This window comes from Panthera onca, chromosome E2 (genome assembly GCF_046562875.1).
Source record: "Panthera onca isolate mPanOnc1 chromosome E2, mPanOnc1 haplotype 2, whole genome shotgun sequence".
NCBI classification, from domain to species: Eukaryota; Metazoa; Chordata; class Mammalia; order Carnivora; family Felidae; genus Panthera; species Panthera onca.
Genome location: NC_138353.1, coordinates 53,548,577 through 53,573,999, shown reverse-complemented (window position 1 = coordinate 53,573,999; position 25,423 = coordinate 53,548,577). Strand labels below are relative to the sequence as shown.

Below are 25,423 nucleotides of genomic sequence, written 5' to 3'. Positions count from 1 at the left end.
AGATACGATTTTAAAGAGGCCATCCTTCTGGAATGTTTTTCTTTCTGGGAGAGGAGCAAGCAGTTCCACCCTTCTGCCTATATTGTTAGCCGAGCCACGAGAGCGTACCACAGCTTTAATAGCGAGGCAGTTGCGATTACATCTCGCTCGTAATTACATTTATTTGCTCACATATGTCCGAAAAGGCAAGCATTAGCCAGACCGTATGGGTGTGTGTTTGTGCAAGGAAGATCATCTGGCGGGTTGACGGTGAGGAAAATAGCTTTCAGCCACTTAGGCCTCTCCTGTCACGGACACGCGCGAAGACTGTCAGAGCTTGCTTCGTTTTTGCTTTCATGCCTCTAAAATCGATTGCGTTTGGAAAGCAGGGGAATTTATTATGGGTGATGGATTTGCATCAAAATAATCAAAATATCAGGGGCTGTGTATAACAAGATACGTGTCTGTGGTCCCTAAGAGAGGCAAGTTGAGAAGTACCGTGGTTTGAAGCAGCTTTGGAAATGGCCACTGTCCCATCCGAGGAAGGGATGTATGTGGCTTCCGGGAATTTAGAGGAAAATGACAGGGTTAGGCATGTGAAGGAATTTTAGCTCTGCATCCCAAGCCGTCCCCAAGGAAAATGAGAAGGTGGTGAAAATGGCACGGGTTTGTTTGTGAGACAGACATGGTTGGATCCCGGCTGGGTCATTTGTGACTCAAAAGACTTTGGAGAAGTTACTTTAGTCCTCTGTGTCCTTCAGGTTCTTAACATTCGAATGGGGGTAGCAGTACCCGCCTTTGTGGCCTGTTTTCTCACTTACTGTTCTCTGGCCTGTAAATATGTTCCGGACTCTTTGGGCCACTGCTGTGCCCTCAGAACCTGGCACAGTTCCTGGAGCAGCATACTTACTCAGTGAGTGTATTTTTTGAACAAATGAATGTAAATTATGTGATATATGCCTGACAGCAAATAATATTGTATTAGCTTGCTGTTGCTGCTCTAGTAAATCCCCACAAGTTTTATGGCTCAAAACAGCACACATTTATTATCTCGCAATTCTGGAGGTCAGAAGTCCTAAAATCAGCCTGTCAGGGGCTGCGCTCCTTCTAGAGGTTCTAGGGAGAACCCGTTCCTTGCCTTTTCCAGCTTCTGGAAGCTGCCTGCATCCCTTGGCTCACAGCTCCTTCCACCATCTTCAAAGCCAGCTGCGCCTGCCTCTGACTCTGCCATTCCGGCCTCCTTGTTATAAGGACCCTTGTGATTACATTGGGTCCACCAGATAAGCTCAGATAATCTGTCTCAAGATCCTTGGCCTAATCACGTTTGCAAAGTCCCCTTTTGCCATGTAAGGCAACATAGTCACAAGGTATGGGATTCTGGGATCAGGGTATGGACGTCTTTGGGAGTGCCATTAATCTGTCTCGCGCAAGTTTCCGTTTTGGAATAGACCCCCTCCCCCTGATGTGTTACTGCCACGTCTTTTTATTACCTGTTTGAAAGCTCCTGTTGAAGCTCCTCCTAACAAGTAACAGAGAACTTGCAGATGTATTTTTTTGCCTCCGTGGCAGCAGTCCAAGGATGCTGGACACAACCTGTGTCCCTTTAGGCCTCAGTTAATGATGATTTATCTCACTTATATTTGGAGTTAGGAGGGCCTTTGTGGGGTCGAAAAAAGTTCTCTCCGCAACTAGCAGAGGATTTGGCATTCAGTAAATGTTTGTGGGATGATGTGTAAATCGGTGTCAAAAAGGTATCAGCCTACCTTCCAGGATCATCTCGAAAGACAAGGGATGCCTTAGAGAAGATTCTCTGTTAGCAGCAGAAGAGCGACACAGAGCAGTGAGCATGTAGCTCCTGGGACTCAGCTATCAAGAAAATGTGGTGGGTTCTTGCGCCTCTCTTCCCTTGGGCTGAGAAATTGTCAAACACCGGGCTGGAGCCCTCGGGGCCTGAAGCTGGTTGCTGGCCACCAAATACTGGGGAATAGAACTGAGTTGTGTGAATAACCAAAGAGTTCAGGGAAAAGCCGAGATCTCCTACGTTTGGGGCTATGAGAAGGTGAGAAAGGGCCATCAAATTTAACCTTTTACCCGATATTTAGTATTTTTCTGGCCATGTGGTCTAAAAATAAGCCCTTGAAATCCTTCTCTGATGATGTCAGAATAAATTAATTTTCTATCTCTGCCAAATCTGGTGGGAAGTTCTTTGTTATATTGAACCAAAATTATCTCACTATGGTGCCCGTGCACTCATGCGTTCTCTGTGTCATACATCACCTTCCGTGGACTTCTCGAGCCAGACGAGCGTCTGCCTTCCCATTCTCTCTTCTCCCATACGTTCCACATGACTCCTATGGTTCCTGTAATATCAGGTTTCGGGAGGCCATTTCACATCTCTCTTACTAGACTTCTTAAAAGCAAGTTTGTTTTATCTTTAGCTTTGAATCTCACAGCTTAGCAGAGTGCCTGATTTATAGCGTACACGGAGTCAAGTTTGCTTGAATTTATACCGTCGGTAATGGAGCATAATGGAACGGGCCCAGGACACTCAGTAGAGAATTGGGTTTGAAGTTTGCCCATGCTCCCTTTGAACCGTGTGGATTGGGCAAAGCAATTCTCCTCTCCGAGTCATAGATTCCTGTCTCTATGGCAGCTACCTGGGGTTGTTTTGAGGATAAAATGTGTGAATTATGGGAGCATATTATGCAAATGGGAAGGGTTGTCTCAGTGCCCTTGAAGCCAGAGCAGATCTCGCCCTCTTCTGTTTGGCAGTCCTTCAAATATTCACAGGAAGAGATCTCACACTCCATATCCCAAGCTGACAATATATATATAATGACTACCTGTGAGATGCCCAGATTTCAAGCTCTGGGTTTCAGGTATCTGCTCTACTGTCTAATAGCTGTGTGATCTTGGGCAAGGTACTCCTCCATGCCTCAGTTTCCCCGTCTGTAATTGTGGGATCTAAAGGTGGGACCCATTTTATAAGGTAGATGTGAGGGTGCATCTGAGTGGCTCAGTCACTTAAGCGTCAGACTTTGGCTCAGGCCATGATCTCGTGGTTTGTCAGTTCAAGCCCCGCATCTGGCTCTGTGCTGACAAATTGGAGCCTGGAACCTGCTTCCGATTCTGTATCTCCTTCTCTCTCTGCCCCTCCCCCACTCGCGCTGTCTCTCTCTCTCTCAGAAATAAACATTAAAAAAAAATGGTAAGGTGGATGTGAAGCTTGGCTAAGATATTGGGTATCCAAGCTGAGGACAGCTCCTGACATGCAGCAATTAATCAGCTGATCTTAATGTCCCATAATTGTCATCTGACTGAGGATGAGAAGTTGATCGTTTTCTACTCTTCAGGCCTCACCTTCCACTGACCTGGGGTTCTGTGTTGTCCGCACACCTCACAGACTGAGGTGGAAAAAAGGAAAGAAGGAGGTTCATAATAAAGAGAGCGAGAGCAAAGGCTGGAGCCCCAGCCCTCGCTTTTGTAAGAGCAGGGTTCGTAGCATCAGCACCCGTGTCTTCTGGTCCCGTCTAGACACCTGAGCTCAGGCATGGTCTCTTACCCTCTAGGCGGTGCCCTGTTCCCTCTGAGGGAGAGCATTTACTTTGGAATCTTTTGGAGGTGCCATCACACCTCCACTACCTCTCCCCCTCTCCTCCCTGCCCTCCTCCCCAGGCTGCTGGCCGGGTGCCCCGGGCAGGGAGCCCCCTCTCCCGCCACAGGGAACACTGGACAAGACGCATGCCGACAACCACTTGAAACCGCAGCGTGTACTTGAGCATGAGCCGGACGGGGCTTTGCGGCAAAGCACGCAGCTCCCGAGCAGCAGACCCTGGCTTTATTCACGCGGTGCAAGAACGAGCCACGTCCTGCCATCTGTCCTCTGCCGTTTCTCCTCCTCCAGAAAGAATATAATAAATTAAACATAGTAGGAAATGCAAAAAGGTTACATTGAGACATATACTATTTGAAGGTTTAATTCATTTTTCTAGTGTATAAGACACAAGGCTATTAAATTTTTAAAGCCGTGATCTCCTAAACTCTCTACTTTATGAGGGCTTTCTTCATAAAGATAAATGGTTTCCTTGCCAAATCAAATGCAGATTTGAAACAAATTAAGTTAATGTTCAATGGTACAAGGTAGAATGGATGGGGAGCTGTTTTATTTTGCATTGTAATAGCCATACACACCTAAATCAATAGCTGTGGAAAAAAGGCAATAATATCGCGTAACTGCAGGAAATGAAATATAGTGGCTGGGTGGGGGGGAGCAGACTGCAAAAAGAAAGGGTTTGTATTGGAATAATGACATTTCATTAAACAGGGAAGGAGTAGTATTGAAGAGAAGTCCATAGCAGTAAATTCTATTTCGTATAATAACACTTGAGACAAGTTAAAGTTGGCTGGGTATTGTGATAAAGGATAATGCTGTCGTCAGTCCGTGCATTGTGCTGTAATTTTCTGTTTAAAGAAAACCTGAGATATTAAAGAGGCAGCGTATGTTTTCAGAGTGCGTCCCCATTCTCCTAACCTTTTGCTTAATTTGGTACAAGCCCCAATAATCTGTCTGAAAGTCAGCAGTTGGATAAGAAAGGTGGCCTAGTTTTTTTTTTTTTTTTTTCTAATTCCTTTTGAATAAAGCCAACAGGTTTCCTTTTAATTTATGATTATGATTATGATTATGGTAGGGAGTAGGGCAGGGACAAAGGGATTTGCTATTAAAGAAAGGGGCTTTTTCAACAGTTGTGAGAAAGGGATACGTTCACAGAGCTGCCGTTTCCCAACATATCCCTGCCCACCCCTGGGCTGTGGAATAGCTACCTACAACGTGCCCGGGAGACCCAAACTCCTTGGCCCCCAGAGGTGCAGGGGCCTGCCTCTCGGATATCCCTGTGTGAAAACCATTTTGACTAACCCATTGCCGTCTTCTCAAACTGGCTCCGAAAGAGCTTGGACAAGGACCGTCATTCTCCTCCTCCAGCCACAGCCCCTGTGGGTGCGTTCTTGGATCTCCCTGGTGCTTTGAAATCAGCCCGTAGCGGCTGAGAACTTGAACCTTCAGAGGAGCTGCTGAATGTTTTTTCATTCTGCTCCCTTCCCTGGAGGAGACACAAGCACCTTTTCTCTTTGCCACATATACACCTACCTGACTGCGCCTAAGGGGTGCTTATATAGCAAGCAAGATCCTAGGGGAGTCACCTCCTCCGGGAAGCTTTCCTTGCCCTCGCCAATTAGATGAGCTTTTCAGTCTCCATTCACAGCGCTGCTTTGGAGCGGGAAGGCAGGACAGTGCGTTTTACTCTATTACCTCAACTAACCCCGCCAGCATAATGGGAAGCAGGTATCACAGTTAAACACGTGGGCTCTGGAAGACGCACCACCCAATACCAAACAGTAGCCCTGCAGTCTTGGGCAATTCCCTTAACCTCTCTGTTCCTCAGTTTCCTCATCTGTAAAGTGGTTCCCACCCCTCAGGGATGTTGTCGGCATTAGATGGGAGGATGCACGTGAAGCGATCATCAGTGTCTGGCGTGCAGAGCGTTCGGTAATTGTTCAGTGTTAGTTGGTACTGGTATTGGGGCCCTTATCTTTGTCATTAAAAACACGATCACAGATTATTCTCCCCTATTTGCATTTCAGGAACTTGAAGCTCAGTGGTGCATGCGGCACATAGAATGCACTCAATAAAACCTCCTTCCCATCCTCCCTTCCTTCTTTCCCGGAGTGCTCGCAGTGCTGTAGGGTAATTTTATGCACATAAGGGGTCCCTCTCCCAAGCTGATGAATAGACAGGGTTGCTTTGTTGAATAGGAAAGGAATGTTAGGTTTGTTTGTTTAATACATTAATCTGTAAATAATGCCTCAGCTGTCTCCACCCCAGACAGGTGCCTCAGTGCCTCTGGGTGTCTGAGCCTCCCAAGGTAAGCCCATTTACCAAATGCTGCTTTAATGACTAGGAAGCATTACATAAACTGTAATAAAAGAGCTCTGATTAGACAACCAAGGGTATAAACAGAGCACATTTAATTACCCACCAAGCACAGCTCTTGGAATTAGGTCTCACGGTTATTCTGGTCCCGTATATTCTAAGTCACTCTCCACTTTCCCTGTGCTGGAGAACATCCTGAAGCCTCAGCCCTGAAGATACTGGCAGGGGCCCTTGTGGGAGACACACAGAAGCGGAAGGCATGTTCTGCCTAGTGCCCAGGGTTGAGCGGGGGCCCGGGCACCCAGCTCCCAGAGCAGGCACAGCGCAAGAAGGTCTGAGAGGACCGTGTGGTTCTCAGATACCAGACTGCGGGAGCACCACAAGGAGAGCCGTCTTTGCAGATTCTGCAGTGGGCTGTGGCTAGAGAGGGTGAAGCCACGATGCATTGTCCCCAGGCACCACTTACCCTCAATTTCCTGCTGGCGTGACCAGGAGAGAAGCCTTCTTCATTCCATCTGGGCGTGGCATGGCTTGGGTCTGCACCGGGCGGGGGGTGGGGTGGGGAGGGTGATTCTCTTGAACTCCCTCGGCCTCCATACCTGCCCGGCCAGTCTTCCCTCCCCAGCTCATAGGTCCATGATGCCTCATCTACTGGCGTGAGTGAGCGTGGAGATTCCCGTCCCCTGCCTGGTTCCTATCAAAACACTGTCTCTTCCTAGCTAGGTGGCCTCAGGAAAATAACTCGGCCTCTCTGAACTTTCGTTTCCTTCTGAACTGAAGGAGACTCATCACGGTGATGATGATCTGAAGGTTAAATCAGATGCGCAACCTCTAATACTGTGCCTGACCGATAGCACGCGTTTAAGAAATGCTAGCTATTGTTAGTAGCTGGAGACTGACTCACCAGGTGTGCAAGAGGCAAAAATTCCACCAGTGTGGACGGCTTAGGAGAGAATTTCTCATCATCTGCCCCCCGCCCCCCAACCGCCACTTCTTACATTGACATTAGGGTCTCATTTGATAGGTGCATAGCCTAGGGGTAAGCATGTGGACTCTGCAACCAGACCTCTCGAGTTTGGACCTCAGCTCCAGCCCCTCAGTCTCTGGCACCCTTTATGCCTCATCTTCATCATCCTGTGAAGTGGGGGCACTGATAGAAACTTCCTCAGTAAGGTCAGAGTGAGGATGAAATGAGCTAATGTAAGTTGCGTGTTGGAATGAGGAGAGTGCCCGAAACATTGTCCGCAATGGAAACAGATGCTGTTCATTCATATGACTACCAAGTGTAAGAACAAGTATCTATAGGTGAGGGAGAAAGAAATTGAGGCCCAGATGTGACACAGGGGATTTCCCCAAGGTTAGAGAGGGAAAAAGTGACGGATCTGGGTAAAAGAGAGACACCGGTGGTGTTAACCCTCCGCTGTCTCATGTTAATGAGCCACCTCTGCTTTGGCCACTTCTCCTCTGGGACACTCCGTCTCCTCCCCGTCAGCTGGCTCATCCTCGAAGCCCCAGCCCATCGCTTCTGCCAGAAATCAGCCGATCCCTCTCCCGAGCCCCTTTGGAATTAGTGCCCTTGCCACGTGTGTCTGTCTTCTGACTCTTCCCACACAGCACAATACAGCATCGGCCTTTGCCGTGACTGTTTCCACTGTCCTAGAGGCCCCTTGATTGCCTAGAAGAGCCTGTTAACCATTCAGTGTCTGATGGCTTGACTCGTGAGTAGCAGGTAATAAATATCAGTTGGACCGAAGAGCTAAAGAAAGAAGGATCGAAGGAAGGGAGGGTGGTAACTTTGGTTGGTGGAATTTAAAGTACTCTTGACTTTCTATTTTTTTCTCAGAACCTTTCCTAAAATTTGAACCATGAGAATGGCATAATCACATACAAATGAGGTACATGATAACTGTTTGCAAACCCAGGATTGATTCTCAAGTTTTCTGGGAACTGCAAAGGTCAGGAGCTTTGTAACCAAGAGACACTGGGTTTGAATCTTGGTTCTGCAAATTACTAAAGTCTCAGTGTACTCACTAGTGAAATAGGCATTCGGATCACCTAGCCTGTGAGGCTCTTGTGACAATTAGAAATCACTGATGGGATGGGCACCCCGGTGTTTCAGTCAGTTAAGCATCGGATGCTTGATCTTGGCTCAGGTCATGATCTCACAGTTCATGAGTTCGAGCCCCACATCAGGCTGTACGTGCAGAGTCCCCTTCGAATCTTCTGTCCACCCCCTCCCTCTGCCCCTCCCCCTGCTCTCTCTTTCTCTCAAAAATAAATAAACATTAAAAAAAAAGAGAGACAGATACTTGCAGGGGATTTGCATCGTCTGGCTTGGGCATTTGGTTAGTTTCTACTTGTTGCTATAACAAATAAGCCAGACTTGCTGGCTTAAAAGTGTGCACGCATGGGGCACTTGGGTGGCTCAGTCGGTTAAGCATCATCCAACTTCGGCTCAGGTCATGATCTCACAGTTGATGGGTTTGAGCCCCGCATCAGGCTCTGTGCTGACAGCTCGGAGTCTGGAGCCTGCTTCGGATTGTGTGCCTCCTTCTCTCTGCCTCTCCCATGCTCGTGCTCTGTCTCTCTGTCTCTGGAAAATAAATAAGTTAAAAAAATATAAAAAATATAAAACTACGCACACACATTATCTTACAGTTTTAGGGGTCAGAAGTCTGATACGGGTCTCACTGCACTAAAATCAATGTGTCGGCTGTGCTGCACGCTTTCTGGAGCCTCCGGGGCTGGGGCGGGTGGGAATCTGTTTCCTTTCTTCTAACTCTTAGAAGCCACCCGAATTCCTTGGCTCCTGGCCTCATCCTCCCATGAGCCAGCAGCGCCTCATCTTCACATCTTTGACTCCGAACCTCCTGTCTCCCCTCTTCATTTATAAGATCCCAGGTGTTGACACTGGGCTGTCTTAGACCATCCAGGACAATCTCCTGATCTCAAGATTGTTAACCCAATCACATCCGAAGGTGACACAACTCACATGTTCTAGGGATTAGTATGCAGACATCTCTGGGGGCCATTTTTCCTGTCTGCCCCACATTCCATGAAGATCTCCCACAAGGGGTCCTGAGTGGTGATTAAGGGAAATGCAGAGTAATCTACCAAAGGCTTTGGCAAGTGGGGCTTGGGCCTGTGGATAGGGAAACATGGAGAAAGAGTTTTCTGTTTGAGTTTATTATTACCCTTTTCATAAAAGGGCATTTCCATTTTAGTAGGAGGTGATAATCGTGATGCCAACAGCCCTTTATTGAACATCCTCAAAGAGTCACTCACTTTGCAAAGTGCCTGACCACAGAAATTTATTTAGTCTTTATAATAACCCAGCAAAGCATTATTTCCATCCTGTTCAAGGTCCCATAGGTATTTTACTGTGCAGGTGGAATTTGAAGGCATGTCAGTCTGACCTGAAGCCCCAGTTTGTTTCCCCTAGGACATACTAGTTTTTGGGAAAGAATTCCTTACTTTTTCCATGGACTGAGCTCCTGGTCAACAGTCTCTCTTTCCCAGCCAGATGTGGACAGATGCAAAATGAGGGGCCAGTGATGCCTTTTTTTGCTGGAACGCTAGCTTGACTGGGGAGATCTGGGCCGGCGAGAGCTCAGTCATCTGCTCTTTTCTCACTGCCCTTGGAGACGCAAGCCAATCCGGAGAACAGGATTTCCCTCCAGCCCGACATCAAAAGGTTCCAGTCAGGGGTGCGCTGGGCCAGGATGCTGTTAGCATGGGATATTAACCAAACACACTTCACCCCTGTGTTTGCCAGGGATGGTTGTGTCTTTGACGCAGCCTCATTCCTTGGACTTAATTAAAACCCAGTTCCCTCTTTTATTCAATTTATGAGGCCTAGCCGGCAGGATTAAGCGATTACAGACAAAAAGCCCCATTTGTGAAACACTCCTAAACTCAAGCTGTTACGCTACTTACTTGTACTCCATTAAATTAATAAGGAATGAATCGGCTGATCCATTATGAATAAAGCAGTGGGGAGTCTCTGCCCCGGTTCATACTTCCTGCTCCCTCCTCAGAGAACATTTGTGTAAAATGATTATGTTCATATTCATTCAGTTGGAATTCTCTAAAAGTGGAATGTATAAATTACTCTAAAGACACAGAGTTTATCTTAAACATTAACTACGAAGGGTGAATTAATAAGACTATTATAAAGCCATTAGCATTCAGTGTATTTACCTACAGTTGCAGTATACCTAAACCATATTCAACCCACAGTTGCCATTTGTGTTGGGTGATCAAGCTAGTTTATTTTAGCTCATAGTTCATTTAAACTCGCAACACACCCTTGAATATCCAGGTTTCTACTAGCTTCTTTTTTTAGGGCTCCTCTCAGTTGGAAATTGACTGCTGTTATTTCCTGATTCAACCACAAACCTCTCTCTGGCAACTGTTGTACCCAAATGTTTCCAAATATTGGTTGTTTAACGCTACAGAAAAGGAACCAAGAGGCTAACCTTAGTCAGATGAAATGTGAGTTCACATATTGAGGTCCCGAGAAGTTAATTTTCTAAGGGGTGTGGGGAACACAGTTGGAGAGAGGGGCCATTGGAGGATTTTTCGTTGACCACAAGCCCAGGCTGTTTGGGGAGGGTAACAGGGTTTTGTAGAAGTCAAATCATCAAATCTTACTTTATCCAGGATTTTCCAACCTAAAAAGTCCGGACGTTTGGGGCTGGATTGTTCTTTATTGTGGGGCTGTCCTGCGTGTTGCAGATACTTAGCAGCCTCCCGGGTGCAATTCACCAGATAGCAGTAGCAACAGTTGCTCCCTCCCTAGCGGCTGTGACAACCAAAAACGTTTGCAAATATTGCCAGGTCTCTCCTAGGGATGAGAGGAGTCCAGAGTAGACCCTGGTTGAGGTTGAGAGCACCTTAATTCTCACTAACAATTAACAATAGGGTTAATCTATATAATCCTCCACATACTGGTTTATATTGTGGAATATACACCTGCTCAGAGACGGTCGCTTCTCTGTCCTTCATCTGGTGGGGACACAATAGCTTGGAAAGAGGGACCACTTCGTGCTCTAAAACCATCCCCTCCCTTCTCTGCCATCCTGTCTCCTGCTTACAGATTAATTTCTCATTCTAGGCTTGAGTAATAAAGCAGAAGCCCGCCAGAGAGAATTTCCACAGGCTTTACATCTAACTTCTCACCCGCATGTGTGTCCACGCACCCTGCCTTCCCCCTGGTAGTGTAACTCAGAATCAAGTCTAAAGTTTTTATTGTCTGACTCTATATTTTAAATTCTTTATTGTCACCCAAAAGGACTTCCAAGCAAGGGGGATGCTTCCAAACAAGGACCTGAGGTGTTGCCCCTCCGCTGCTTCAGATTCCAACATGAACACGTTGCTGCAAACGTAGCCCTCCCTGCTCTAAGAGATTCCTGCTCTAGAGGCCCCCCAGCTGTCAGGGGCTCAGATGCCCTGAAATCCAGGCTGTCTAAGCTTAGAATGGCGAGCTGTCTCCCTCTTGCCATGGTGAAATCCACCCTGCAACACAATCCTGTATTCCAGGTCTCACTCCCATTCCAGGGCGTCTCCGGAAGCGGGCGGAAGTGGTTCTGAGCCGAGCTCGCAGGAGGAAGCGGGGCACATGGCAGCAGATGCAGGTGTCGGGGTTGACTTAATGCGTGTGGAAGTTCTCTTTTGATGGCTTCTACTTTCCTCCTTGAGGCTGGATTGGGAATTCTGTCTGTTACGAGGCAGTGCTCTCCTTGTTGTGGGCCCAGAAGCTGAGACCGAGAGAGAGAGAGACCAGTTAACTTATTCAGTGACACTCGTCCAGCGAGAGGCAGGAAGAGGGAGGAGTGCTGATTGCCTGAAACCCAATCTTCTGACCCTCTGACCTCAGCATTCTGCTTTCTTACCGTCTTCAAATTACCATGGTCATTACAACCTATCAAAAACCAACTCTTCATTGCCAGGACTGAGCACTGAGTAATTAAATGCATTAAAAGTCTGCTCTGTACCGGGGGTTTTGAGCTCTGACACTGCCATTTTTTCTTCTTCTTTCTTCTAAATAGTACAGTAAGCGCTTTTACATTGGCTGGTTTTCCTCTTGCGTCTCTAACTTTTTCACCTTTTCTCTCCGCGTCAACGGCTATCGTGGCTCGCGTATCCTCAAGTTTTAAGAGGAAGGAGAAAGGAAGCCAGGGAGACGGATAACCAGCGACGTGGCTGTTCATCACCTGCTCGTTGGCTAAAGGCAGTATTGGGCGTCGCTCAGTATAGAAGGAACTCTCCGCGTGGACTGTGTGTATGTGCAGCAGGGCCTCTGCCGTCCTGGGACAGGGTGACACCCCGGCTGATGGTGGATTAGCTGCATGCGCTGAGACAAGTTACTTACAACGAGTCTCAATTTTCTCATCTAAAAAATTCATAACCCGTGCCCCTCGGTGCTGCCGTGGATAAAGCGCGCCCACTTATTAAGGTGCCTGTTAAGTGGTCCTGGCACACCCTTTACACATACAACTGGAGTCAGGAGCACTCTCCCCCGTGGGGCCCCTAAACTCCTCATCCCCAGCCCAGTGGGAAGGATTAATGCATTCTTTCTTGAAAGAACTTACGTGTACATATGGAATTGGCAAAAGTCTGGCTCTTTGGCCTGATTCCAAGCAAAACTAATCATCAGAAACTTCATGCAGATTTACGATTACTTTTTCTATAACAGGGTGAGGCCCAGGCTGCTAAGACAGAATTAAAAAGGGGCTGGTACAAGCAGAGAAGGCTCAGGTCTTCACAAAGAAGGATTTTCACGCAGGGCACCGCATGTGCAACTCTGACTCAAGGTTGCCTGTAAATTAGCATCAAGTGTTAAAACAGCCCAGCGCCCCTTTCTTAAGATTGTTGTGATGAGTCCTCACAACTGGGCTATGGGCTTTCATTTCAGGCTAATGAAGAGTCACGTTGGATCTTCTCAATATAGTACACATGATCCAACACATAATTTAATGTTATGAAGGCTGATGGGCACACAGAGGTCTTTCTCACTGTGGATGGGATGGCCATGGCTTTGAGCTATAAGCCCGGGTTCCAGACCACATCTTGCCACATACTAACTGTGAGATCTGTAACGAACCATCGTCTTTCTCTGCCCCGATCCCCGTTTATAAAATGGCAGATTAAGGTCAGGATGGAGGGCATCAGCTGCAGGCAGCCTGCAGAAACAGTTTGCTACACACTGGCTATACACTTTGAGGAGACATTAAATTTATTACCGGTACTAAAAAATTGGCAGCGTTCACATACAAAAAAAAAAATGTGCATTTTTGGCCTCTTCGAGAAAGCTGGGGGATTGGGCAACAAGCTTTGCATTTCGTAACGGCAGCAGGTGGATGGTGCTGATCCGTAGTTACTGCATTTTGCTTGGTCACAGGCTGGTTTTTCAGCCTGCCACTGTCCCCACCATCCCCTCTCAGTGCCACCTGGCCTCCATTATTCATCTCTATATTTTCTGTTCCCTGCGTTATAGTTTGAAATCCCTGGATTGTGAAAACTCTTCTAGTTTTCGAACAATTGATTGATTTAGGATTTTGAGGATGGTGTGATGTGTGGAATTATCTGAGTAAAAGTACTGTTGCCAGGGAAATCTTTTAGTGAGACAAAAATCTAGCACTCTTGTACTAACACATCCGAGATGTTTCTGGCTCAATTTATGCGATAAGTTAATTTTGAAAGCCTACTACTATGTGAAAATGTTTGCTGGTATATACTGGAGGTACAAGGTTGAACAAAGGTTGGTGGGTAAGGAGACAGAAAATAAATAAGCAAACGGCCAAACGAATGTGGATGAAATGAACATCTGAGAAAATTCCAATATCACAGAAAAACAGATTTCGTGAAAAAGAACCATTCAGGGGGATGTCCCTTCAGGCTGGGGGGGTTGCCATTTAAGCGGAGAATCGGGGATGCCGAAGAAGGCGAAAAAGGTCAGTGTGGCTGGACTTTAGTGGGTCAGGAGACAGAGGAGGTAGAGAGGGATCTGGGTAGTAGGCAGTGGCTAGAGCAACAGGGCTTTGGAGGACCTGACTGAGAGCCCAGCTTGATTTTTCAAAGCTTAGGGATGAAACAGATGGGGCCATTCATGAACACCCACTCTGGCATGGATCAGGAATCTTGCTCAGGGAACCCACTGAGGCATTAAACAAACAGGCCCTCCTCACCCCGACATCCAACTTTCTGACCCTCCCTCTGTGCCCTTTCCCCATATTATCAGTGGCCCACTGAGCTGATGTCATTAAGGATATCATTTACAGAGAGAGGTTGCTTTTCTTGCACAGGTCATGATGGAGTCGTTTGAGGAAAGAAAACTAGCACTTCCTGAAAATGCTCCACTTGCCAGGTCTATTCCGTATAATTGAAAACAAACAAAGAAGCCCTTTGTACCGGAGTATAAATGTGTATTGAAGTTCGCAGATGCTAAATGTACAGGTTAATGGATTTCATGGTGAACAGCACCCGGATCAGGAAAGAAGGCCGTCAGTTCTCGAGGAACAAGAACTTGTACCCCTTGTACCCCTTGATCGCCCCCTACCCCTTCCAAGGGTGACCAGCGGCCCAGATTCTAACCCCAGAGCCCAGCGTTTTGCCTGTTTTTGAACCTTATGTAGGCAGAACCGGGTGGGTGTTTATGGGCTTGTTTTGCTCAGTATTATCCTTTGTGAGACCTGCTGTTGTGTTTCCATTACCCCATCAGTTCCATATGTGCATATAGGGCCGCCCTTCAGTTTTACCGTAGACGGACACTTGGGTGGTTTGAGACTTTGGTGACGGGCGCTGCCCTGGACATCCGGGTACTTCTGTCCTCATACGCATGCGCATGTATTTCTGAGGGCCGAATACCTACGCATCGCGTTCTGCTTCACTCCTTCGTACCAGACCGCTTTCTGTCCCTGCAGCTTTTACCCGCATTTATGCTTTGCGTTTTTGCATCAACCTTTCGATGTAGCCATTTCATCCCCATTGGCAGATGAGGAGACAAGGGCTCGGAAAGGCACCGTCAGTTCCTCGAGGTCACAGGGTCGGTTGAGCCGCAGAGCGAGCACACGAACTTGGATTTGTGTGGCTCCATCACACCACGAGCCCCCGATGATTCACTTGCTCCGTGGCCCCGCCCAGATGGCACCCCTTCACCAACCCGTGCCCTGACCCAGCCTGGGGGAATGAGTGGTGCTGCCGTCTGCTCCCCGGGCACCTGTGGGGCTCCCTGTGGCCGCCACGCGTGGTGAAGCGGCGGGCTCCGTGGTCAGACACGCGGGGTCTGAGTGTCAGCGCCGCCGCTCGGCTCACGGAGACTCGTGGCAGGTTGCGTTTATTCCTTGGTGCGATGGGGGTAATGACGATGGCGACCTCACACCTGTGGTGTGAAGGTTGAAGACGTGACGTCAGCAGGTGCTCAGGCAGGACTTGCACGTAGTACCGGCAGTCAACAGGTGGATGGACAGAGAGCGGTGTAGATATTCCCGCAGAGGATTAGTCACAGCTACCACGGTGGGTGCATGTGTGTGTGAGCCTCGTATGCCTGCAGTTAGCTCTGCATTTACCCCCACTTGACGGGCTTGGCATAACCTTTCTCCTTTTAGGGGTCTGGTTCTCCTCCTCCGTCACCGAAGAGATGCCAGCGGATTCAGATGAAACAAGCTTTTGTTGATCAAGTACTCTCTGCCAGAAGCCTCTAGAACCGTCTCACCCATTAACTCCATTATTTTAATTAAGTAGTTAACTGAAGTAAGTAATCCATGCCCAATTTAAAGCCAGGGAAAGTAAGGCTCAGAGAGGCAAAGCAACTTACCCAAAATCACCAGCTTCTGAGTGGCAGGGTTAAGTCAGTGTTGAGTCGCATTCCCAGAGTGGCACGTTTCTCCTGTTTCCTGCATCCTAGTGTTTCCCTCCCGAGTCTTTGGTCCTCTGTGATTCTTCAAGGGCTTTCTGTGCTCCTGCCTAAGGAGAGTTTGGCAGAGGCCTGGTCTACACTTAGGAGAAGGAAGGGAATAAAGAAAGCAGAGGGGAACTTAGTGGGAAGCCAAAAAGCCAAGTCGCTGTGAGCAAATGAGTGTGACACATCCCCACGTCTTCTGTGTGAGTGGTTTTGCACTCCCACCTGGCTCAGCTCCTGTGTCGCGCTTACAGTGCTGGGTTGAATAGTGTCCTCAAAATGTCTGCGTCTGCACAAAAACTCAAAACGTGATCTGTTTTGGAAAGAGAGTCTTTGCAGATGTAAAGAGTCAGGATCCCGGGAGGCACGCTGGATTTCGGATGGGCTTTAAATCCACCAACAGGTGTCTTTATAAGTAAAGGAGAGGGCACAGAATTCCGGAAAGAAGAGGCCGTGTGGACGCAGAGGCAGAGATTAGAGCGACTGTAGTAGCCGTGGAACCCCAGGACTGCCAGCAGCCCCCGGAAGCGAGGACAAAGGCATGAGGCCATTTCTCCCTTAGAGCCTCCAGAAGAGCCAACTCTGTCTCCTCTTTGACTGGGGACTGCTGCCCTCTTGAACTGTGAGTGAATATATTTCTGTCCCTGGTGATCCGCTATGGAGCCCCAGGAAGTTCATCCACTCACAGGCTCTGCCTCTTGGGGAGCCCCTAACCTCTCTGGGCCCTGCTTGCACACATGGAAGATGGGTCTGGTGGCTGGGAAGCCCCTGGGGGACTTCTGAAGATTGTAGATAAAGCATAAGGAAAGAACCTCCTCCAGGGCGGCTGGTTGTGAAAACTCCCAGGCCGCGTTGTCCCTCGCTGGGTCTGGCCACTCTTGGGCCTGTGCACGACACCCGCCCTCTCATCCAAGCTCCCCAAGGCGATGCTCGTGAGCCCTTTCCTGAGAATTTTGCAGCGGCCACTAGAATTCAGCACACCCTTGTTGCTTTTAGTTGTGAGCATGTATCGCCGAAGACGCGTATCCCCCTTAGAACCATAAACGCTCTAATAGCAGTAACGGGGCAGCCTCGATCATGACCAAACGTGATTACATTCCACATAAAAATATAAAAGCTCATTTGAGCCGGACTCCCTCTGGGCCCATTGCCTGCACTTTTATTGAAAACCCCACATTCCTGACTTCGTGAGCACTGATGTAAGGGCCCAGTGAGGCTGGATCTCGAGAACCCCTGTAAAGCCCCGAGGTGGCCTGGTGGGCTGGACTCAGCAGGAAGTCCCTGGTGTATTCTCAGGCACAGAGCCTCACACTTCATCGTCTGGCGACTCCTATCCTCTTGCACCTCCCTAGATCCCCTGTGCCAGCCCAGGCCTCTTGCTTTGCCCCTGCTAAAATGTAAGGCTGTGGAAGCAGGGAATTGGCCTGGCGTGTTCCCTGCTGTATCCTCAAGGCCCAGCCTGGTTCCCAGTGTGCGAGTGAACAGACGTCCCGGGACACCCCTCCCTTCTCCACACCTGGCCCTCTGGCATCCTCCTCACTAACCTCCGCTCCCCCCCTTTCCCGTCTCACCTTTCAGCCACACCCTACAACCTGAGAGTCAGCCAGTCAGGCTCTGTCATTCCCCCATGGGCCACGCCGTTCACTCTGGGGGGCTCTCCCTCCTCTGTGCCTCCCCACATCACCCTGACCGGCCAGCGGCCCCTCACCTGCTCACCTGTCTGTGCCCGTCTCTAGACTCTAAGCACTGCGAGGTCCTGGACAGTCTTCTTCACCCTTCTCTCCCAGGCCCTGGTGGATGTCTGGCTCGTGGCTTGTGCTTGATAAGTATTGGTCAAATCAGTTGGCAAACTGCTGAGGGAAAAACAAACATATCATCATAAAGTAGACACAAAAGGGAGGGAAGAGGGTGGGGGAAATAGAGCGCTCGGTCACTATGGCGGCAAGTACCATGGAACGTAGTTTTACAGGTCTTTTCTGTTGGATTCCTACACCAGCCACACGAAGAAGCCCCCGTTGTCCTCCCTCTCTTTTCCACGGGAGGGAAGAGTGGCCAGGGATGGTAACTTGGCTGGGGTCACATACGCTGGAGGCGTGCAGGGCCAGGATTTCAGTCCAGGCTTGTTTGACTCCAGATCCAAATTCACAGCACAGGGAGGATGTAAGAAACTGTAGGAACAAAGTCTTCATAAATGTTTCCAGAAAGTGTAATTGTTAAAAGCCCAAAACTACGTGCCAAGGCCCAGGAAAGCCTGGGACAAATCGGTTCACTGCTCTGGACCTTGGTTTCCTCATCTGCACCGAAGGGCTGGAGACCTTTGTGAATTGGATTAGGTGATCTCAATACCTGTTCTAGCTCCAAAAGTATTCTGAAGTGTTGCACAATTTATGGAAAAACATATATTTTGAAATTCGGTGATTGAGGCAACAGCTGTCAGCATGAGGTTTTTTTGTCCTGTGCTTTAAAAATAGATTATACAGAACTGTGTGTGTGTGTGTGTGTGTGTGTGTGTGTGTGTGTGTGTGTGTGAGAGAGAGAGAGAGAGAGAGAGGCTGTGTATAGTCACATGCATACAAACTCATGAGTTGAACAATGACAGTTGTAGAGCTGTGGCTTCCTTTTAGACTGTTATCCTCATGCATGTCTCAGGGAAAACATAAGCAGCTTGCTGATAGAGATGCTCTGGAATCAGACCAAATAGTGTGGGTTTTGTCAACACTTTTGTCTTGATTTACCTGGATTTCTGTCCAAGTGGCATCTCTTCTCTCATTCCAGGAGACAGGCCAATATGAAAGGTGTGGGTTATGGGGGGCAGGAGGTGATGCTGAACGAGCCTGGGGGAGCAGGAAAAGAAGGCAGGCCACTATCAAGGCAGACACGTTGAGGGACGCCTGGGGGGCTCAGTCGGTTAAGCGTCCAACTTTGGCTCGGGTCATGATCTCACGGTTCGTGGGTTCGAGCCCCACATGGGGCTCTGTGCTACCAGCTCGGAGCCTAGAGCCTGGAGCCTGCTTCCGATTCTGCGTCTCCCTCTCTCTTTGCCCCGCCCCTGTTCATACTCTCTCCCTCTCTCTCTCAAAAATAAATAAAAAAGATTTAAAAAAATTGTAAAAAGACACGTTGATAATACCTAACAAAGCAGGATGACTAGGTGGTATCATCAGTCCCACCACGGCTTACACCTGGTGTGACATGAGTCCCACGTGTGGTTTCCAAAAATATAGAGGCTAATTCAATGCTTAACAAGCTCTTCGTCGATTTTTCTGCAAGATGATTTCTTCTTTGTGGTAGAGGAATTACATTGTTCGTTCATTCACAACACACACACACACACACACACACACACACACTCCACCAATGTGCCACATACTGTACATGGTGATGGCGAGTGGTCCTTGCCGTCACAGAGCTCCCAGTCTAGTTGGGAGTGCAGTAGACCTAATAGTGCCCCCCTCCCCAGAGGTGTCCATATTCTATTCCTAGACCCTGTGAACACGTTACTTTACATGGCGGAAGGGACCTAATAGATGTGAAGCATCTTGAGATGAGAATAGCTTGGATTATCCCGGTGGGCCCAGTATAATTATTAAGTGTCCTTAATATGGAGAGGGGGAGGCAGAAGAATCAGGAGGTGGAGAAGGGGCCATGAGGCAAGGAATGCAGGTGGCATCTAGAAGCTGGGAAAGGCAAGGAAACGGACTCTTCCCTGGAGCTTCCGGAGAGGAATGTGGTCCTGCCGACACCTTGACTTCACGCAGCCCTGAGACTCTGACCTCCTGAACTGTAAGAGAATAGATGTGTATGGTTGTAAGGCACTATGTTTGTGGAACCTTGTTAAACAGCAAAAGGAAACGGACACTGTCTTTAGGACACCAGAGGGCTAAGTATATATAAATGCACAAAGTGGGGAGTGCTAAGAAGAAGAACAGGGTGACTTAAGACCAGTCAAGGTCCGGAAAGCTCTTGGTGGGGGAAGGCTTCCCTGAAGGAGAAGGGCATTGGTGCCTGGGGGATGGTGTGGGTGGGGAGGAAATTCCACGTCGAGTCTATTCTCTGCGCGCGGGGCTGTGCAGGGAAGGAATATGGCGCAGGAGGCCAGGGGGCCTGGTGCGCAGAGTGTGAGCAGGAAATAAGGCAGACCGCGTGGAAACCACCTCTGGGATCTAAGTTGGGCAGAGCCTTTGTAAATTGCCAGGAGTCTGGGTTCTTAACCTAAGAGAAATGGGAATGTTTTGAATGGTATTGAACTGCAGTGAGATTTGGTCAGCTTAATATTTTAGATCTGTGCTGTGCAATTCAGTAGTCGCTAGCTATGTGTGGTTATGTAAATGTAAATTAATAAAAATCAAATAATTTTTAAAATTCAGTTTCTAAGTCACACTAGAACATTTTAAGTGCCCATGTAGCTGGTGGCCACCACATCAGAGAGAATAGATCTAGAACATTGCCAGCACTGCAGAAAGTTCTGTTGGACGGTGCTGCTTAGAAGTCACACCACAACTACAGAGTGGACCATGAAGTAGGGAGGGAGGCACGAGTGGAGGTGGGAGAGCACATAGGAAGAAACTTCCCAATATTCCAGGTGGGATTTGATGGCAGTTCACACTAAGATGGTGGCAGTGGACATGGACATATGTGGGGAGACTGGAAATGTAACTATGGATTTGGAAGGAATAGCTATGGATTTGGAGCTCACATATTGGGAAGTTTCTGCCTCCTTTTCACCCTTCATCAGAATCGTTACCTAAAACAAGTGGCTTAAATTCACGAGCTTCACTTTCCTTATCTGTGAGTAGGAGTAACATCTACTTCTAAAGGGATATTGTAGCATAAAATCTCTGGCATGATGAGTGTTCAATAAAGGGTACCTCTCATGCCCTTTATAAATCTCCAGCTGAAAATGGTCTTTTGGATGTTGTTAAGATCCGGGAAGAATCACTTTGGAACTACAAACACCTCCTGACCTGGTGAGCGCTCGCTCTCTCTCTCGCTCTCTCTCTCTCTCTCTCTCTCTCTCTCGTAGAGCCTGATCAGAGTATCTTCCACTCAGATGGACAAGCCCTTACTCTGGACCTGCCCTTGGGTGTGAAGGTCACGGGGAAAGGTACAGAGGGAAAGAGCCATATGTAGAAAATGAGCAATTCGGTTCCCACCATGACGGCAGGGCGTCCAAATGGAGCTATTTTGTAGTCAGAATACCACGTAGGACCACACTAGGAGAGCGAGCTTGGGGGAAGCCAGGAGAAGAGCGTGCCATCCGTGTAGAGAAGATAATTGAATCCATGGGAGGTCGACTGGGGCTCATTTCACACAGAACCGCACAACAGCACGTGGCTCGCTCAAAGACAATACAGGCCTTCAAAGCGAACCGCTGAGGGGAGTGCATTTCTATATTAAGGGCACAACATCCTCTAAGTGAGACGCATTGTTATGCCTCTTCTTCCCAGCCACAGCCTGGAAATAGCCATAAAAGAAATGAAGTATATTTGCCTTGTTAACACAGTTTGTATTACATATTCATAAACCATTTTGTGAAACTGCAAGGGAAAGATTCAATTGTCTTGGAAACTGATAATGGCCAAACAGCCACACAGAGAGCAGGCAGCATGTTATGGAATTAGCTGCACAATGAATGAAATGCAACGCCTATAATAAACCCATTCAGATATAAATTATGGCCCAGTAGATGCAATGTTTGTTAAGCCATAAAGCCTGCCACCCTACGTGGGAAATTGAACGAGATTTATCATAAAATATGGCGGAGAATGTGCTAAGAATCTGGCTCCCCAAACTGGGCTTAATCAGAACAATCTAGAGAGCAGGCTTCCAGGAACAGGAAACCAAAAGAAAACGACAGCAGTGGGTCCAAGGGGGCATTTTGACATTGTGACCCCGAATACCCTTGGTCTCCGCAATTCCACCAAGGATATTTGTATTTTGAAAAAAAAAAATCTGTTTTGATTTTTCCTTTGAGGATTATCAAAATGCCTTGAGCTCTGGGAATATGAAATGTGACCAGTAATTGGCTTTCTGGTTGGCCAAGGCAATAATTGAATTCAGGGACAGGGACCTTGTCCAAGTGACATTGGGCTCTTGGTCTCCCTTGGAAATGGTGGAGTAATGATCCGCAGGGAGGCAGCTGGCTCTCAGACTGCACCGTTGGATGTTTTACTGGGTCCTTGAAGGACGTGCAGCTTGTTTTCTCACAAGACCTCCCTTGAATCTTCCATGCACAGTGCTACACGAATGTGAGAGCGTGTTGTGTGTCATCTCCTGGAGCTGGATCTTGGGTTTATCTCTCTACTTTCTGGGAAAAATAAAATGAAACCAAATAAAATAAAACAAGAATTAACCCAGCATGCTGCAGGCTTTCTGGTATTGTTACTTGAAAAGAACGGCAAATATTTTATGGCTTTACAAGCTGAAGTCAACGTTTGCAGTGTGTTGAGAACAATGAAAAATACCTTAGGAATGTATTATAGTCCCAGAGTTGGATTAAGAGTGTTCAGAAGCGGAAAGGAATTTTCTGCCTGCTAATAACATTACCCTGAAATCTAATGAAATGATCTCCCTAAAGCCAAGTTTATGGCATAAGCTGATTTCCCATTTGCTGTTAAAAATAAAACAAACAAATGTCTTCTTTGGTCAGCTCATCACTCAGTCCACATACTGTCAAACTGTGCTTCAGATCGCCAAGTTGTACAACTTAAACGGGTCACTCAGGGTGTTTTAGAAATAAGGATTATTACGGACGTTCAGTGAAGTGACTGTAGAATTCGAATTTGACAACAAGCGCCAACACATTCCCAAAGAAGCTTAAAAAGCACACATTTCGGAATTGCTGATGACTGGAGCTACCTCATACTCCCTCTGTCCTCACATTATGTGTGTCTGTGCAAATATATACACACATATACCTGTATATGCAAATCTACATATGTGCACGCACACACACACACGTCAATAAGAAAATGTAGGTATTAACAAAAACATTGGAAAAATCAGAAGTCATATTAGATTCTAAAACAATTGATAACAAATCTTTTCTTCGCTTTCCTCATCAAGACATATTCTCTATACTCTTTCTCTCAACTAAGATGAGCTAAGTGCCAGGTATTTGGGAAGGTAGTCCAAAAAACAGGGGACTGAAATCAAACATAAAGATGAAGGCAGTTATCAGTATCATAGCCAGGAGCATTATGTCAACAGCCTGCATTATTATAGGCTGTTTCTTTTTTCCATGCTATCATCTCATTCATGTCTCACAAAAATCTCCGCAGAGCAGGAATCTCCATTATCATCTTCCAGGTATCAAGGAATCTTGTGCATCATTAGAAAACGTTCTTTCTGGACTTGAAATGATGACACATTTGTCTGTCCCACATAACGAGAAGTCTGGTGGTAAGCCTTTCAGAGTAGGATGTACCAGCAAATACTTAGAACCCCTTCTCTCTCTGCTCACCCTCATCCTGTAGACTCTCCAAAATGAGAAAAAAGTGAGGGGCAAAAGAATGAGGGCCACACCCTCCGAGTGCGTCCTTTGTGTTGCCAAAACCACAGCTCTCCCGGAAGCCCCATCCTGCAGACTTTCCCACTTTTGTTTCATTGATCAAAACTATTGCTTGGCCACCCCGGACTGGGAAGGAGTCAGAGGGAGGGGGGGCTTTGGAGGTTATCACGTGTGAATTAAATGTAAATCTGAGTTGACCCACTTGGCACTCCTCTGTAATGGAGATTACATTGAACTTGGTATGAATTCACCAGATCCACATGCTAAAGATTTCCAAGTTCTGGTTTATGATTCTAAATTAGTTTAACCAATAAGGATAATTTAGCATAATTTCTGAACCATTTGGTTTTTATGGGAATATTAGGTGAGGCAGCAGTTAGGGACGATTTTTAAAGTCTTAGAAATACTAGGGGCTCTACTTCCAGTTGAAACCTCCCTGAAATGAGCACTACATAGTCTTCATGCTAATGTGCATTAAAGATTGTTTAACTAGTCTCGGAGTAATTGGGTAACTAGGGGATCAGCCATTTTCCCTTACCTGAAAAGTGACCAGAATTTATCTGAGAGTTTCAAGATCTAAGAGGAAGAAAGAAGACACTTTCCTTTTGAAAGCCTCTTAGTCATCTTGGTTGATCCAACCAAACATCATGCTGTCTATGGGCACAACCAGTTTGGTATGGATGCCATTCAGTGTCCATCATCCAGTGTGGCTATATTCCATAGCACAAACGTTCCCAAGCGACATGCGTGTGGGAGGGAAGGAGAGAAAGGAGCCACAAAAATGAAACCCACTCTAGACCACACTCACCTCTAAGACAACACTTGACTCGAAGACATGCATCAGTGAAATGTAGGCATACGGTGTTACATTCCATACTGATACTACCAACTCTTGTTCCAAAGCACGGGTCTCTGTTTTCCAGGGTTTGGCTGAGGTAGAAATGTCCCGAAAGCTTCAGTTCTCTGTTACTGTGCACTAAACCATCCTAAAATCTAGTGACTTAAAACAACCCCCTGCCTTGGCTCAGACTAGTGCCGTTTCAGAAAGGCTGGTGGTAGCTGATCTCTGTTCCAGGTGGTGTTGCTGTCGTGCGACTCGTTCATCTGGGAGTCATCCGGGGGTGTACTCTGAGCTTTTTTATGTGGCAGCTGGATCCTAAGAAAATGAACATGGAAACATCCAGGCCTCTTGAGGACTAGAATCCAAAACTCACGCGTCACCCCACTACACTGCATTGGTCACAGCAAGACACCGGCCAGCCCAGATTGCAGGGAAAGAGAAACATAGCCAACTCTTAATGTAAATGGTGGCATGTGCTCACAGGGACAGGAGGAGTCCTTGGTGGGCATCTTTACAGACACCTGCACGCCCAGCATCAGCGACTCTCTCATGCTTTTATTGATTCCCTCAAGGAATCATCCCCACTCTCCCAGGAACCTGTGTCTCTCTCAAATGGACCAGCAGTACAGTGTGGAGAGTTTTACAGTGGGGGATTTAAGGTGGGAGTGCTGATTCGAAGCCTGGATGTTCTAGCTTGCTCACTGTCAAATCTTAGTCGAGGTACTAAATGTCTTTGAACGTTAGTGTTCCTCTTAATAAAATGAAGATCATAGTGGTGCTGTCTTCATAGGCTGTTTGAAGTATTTTACAGAGTTAATCCATGTCAACCACTCAGGGTAGTGCCTGATACGTAGTCAGGTGTAGTAACATTGATTCACACCTGCTCCCTCCTCTCTTCTATGAACTTCTGAGGGCAGGACTGGTATTGCCTTTGTCTCTGTGCCCCTGGGATTCTGTAAAGATTTTGATATGCAGGTGTTCAGGGAAAATGTGATAAGTGACTAATGAACCAGGGCTGTCTTTTCCTTTAATTGGCCCAAATGAAACGATTATTTATCTTTTAAAAAGATGGGGGCTGCATATGTCATGTCATGTGTGCCAGAAGCATTAACACACATTCGTTCATCCAGAAAATATTATTGAGCACCTATTATGGGCTGGAAAGTCCATTGGATTCTGGAGATACCATGGTAAATATGCCATGTGTAGTTCCTGCCTCATAGTAATTACATTCTAGTAGAAGGAGAAAATTAATAAACACAA

The 25,423-nt window shown here is 47.3% G+C and overlaps 1 long non-coding RNA gene across 1 annotated transcript in view; it reads left to right on the top strand.

Annotated features, from left to right (window-relative positions):
• Nucleotides 1–25,423, top strand: part of LOC132690113 (uncharacterized) — a 771,167-nt gene that overhangs the window by 287,465 nt on the left and 458,279 nt on the right. The window lies entirely within an intron of this gene.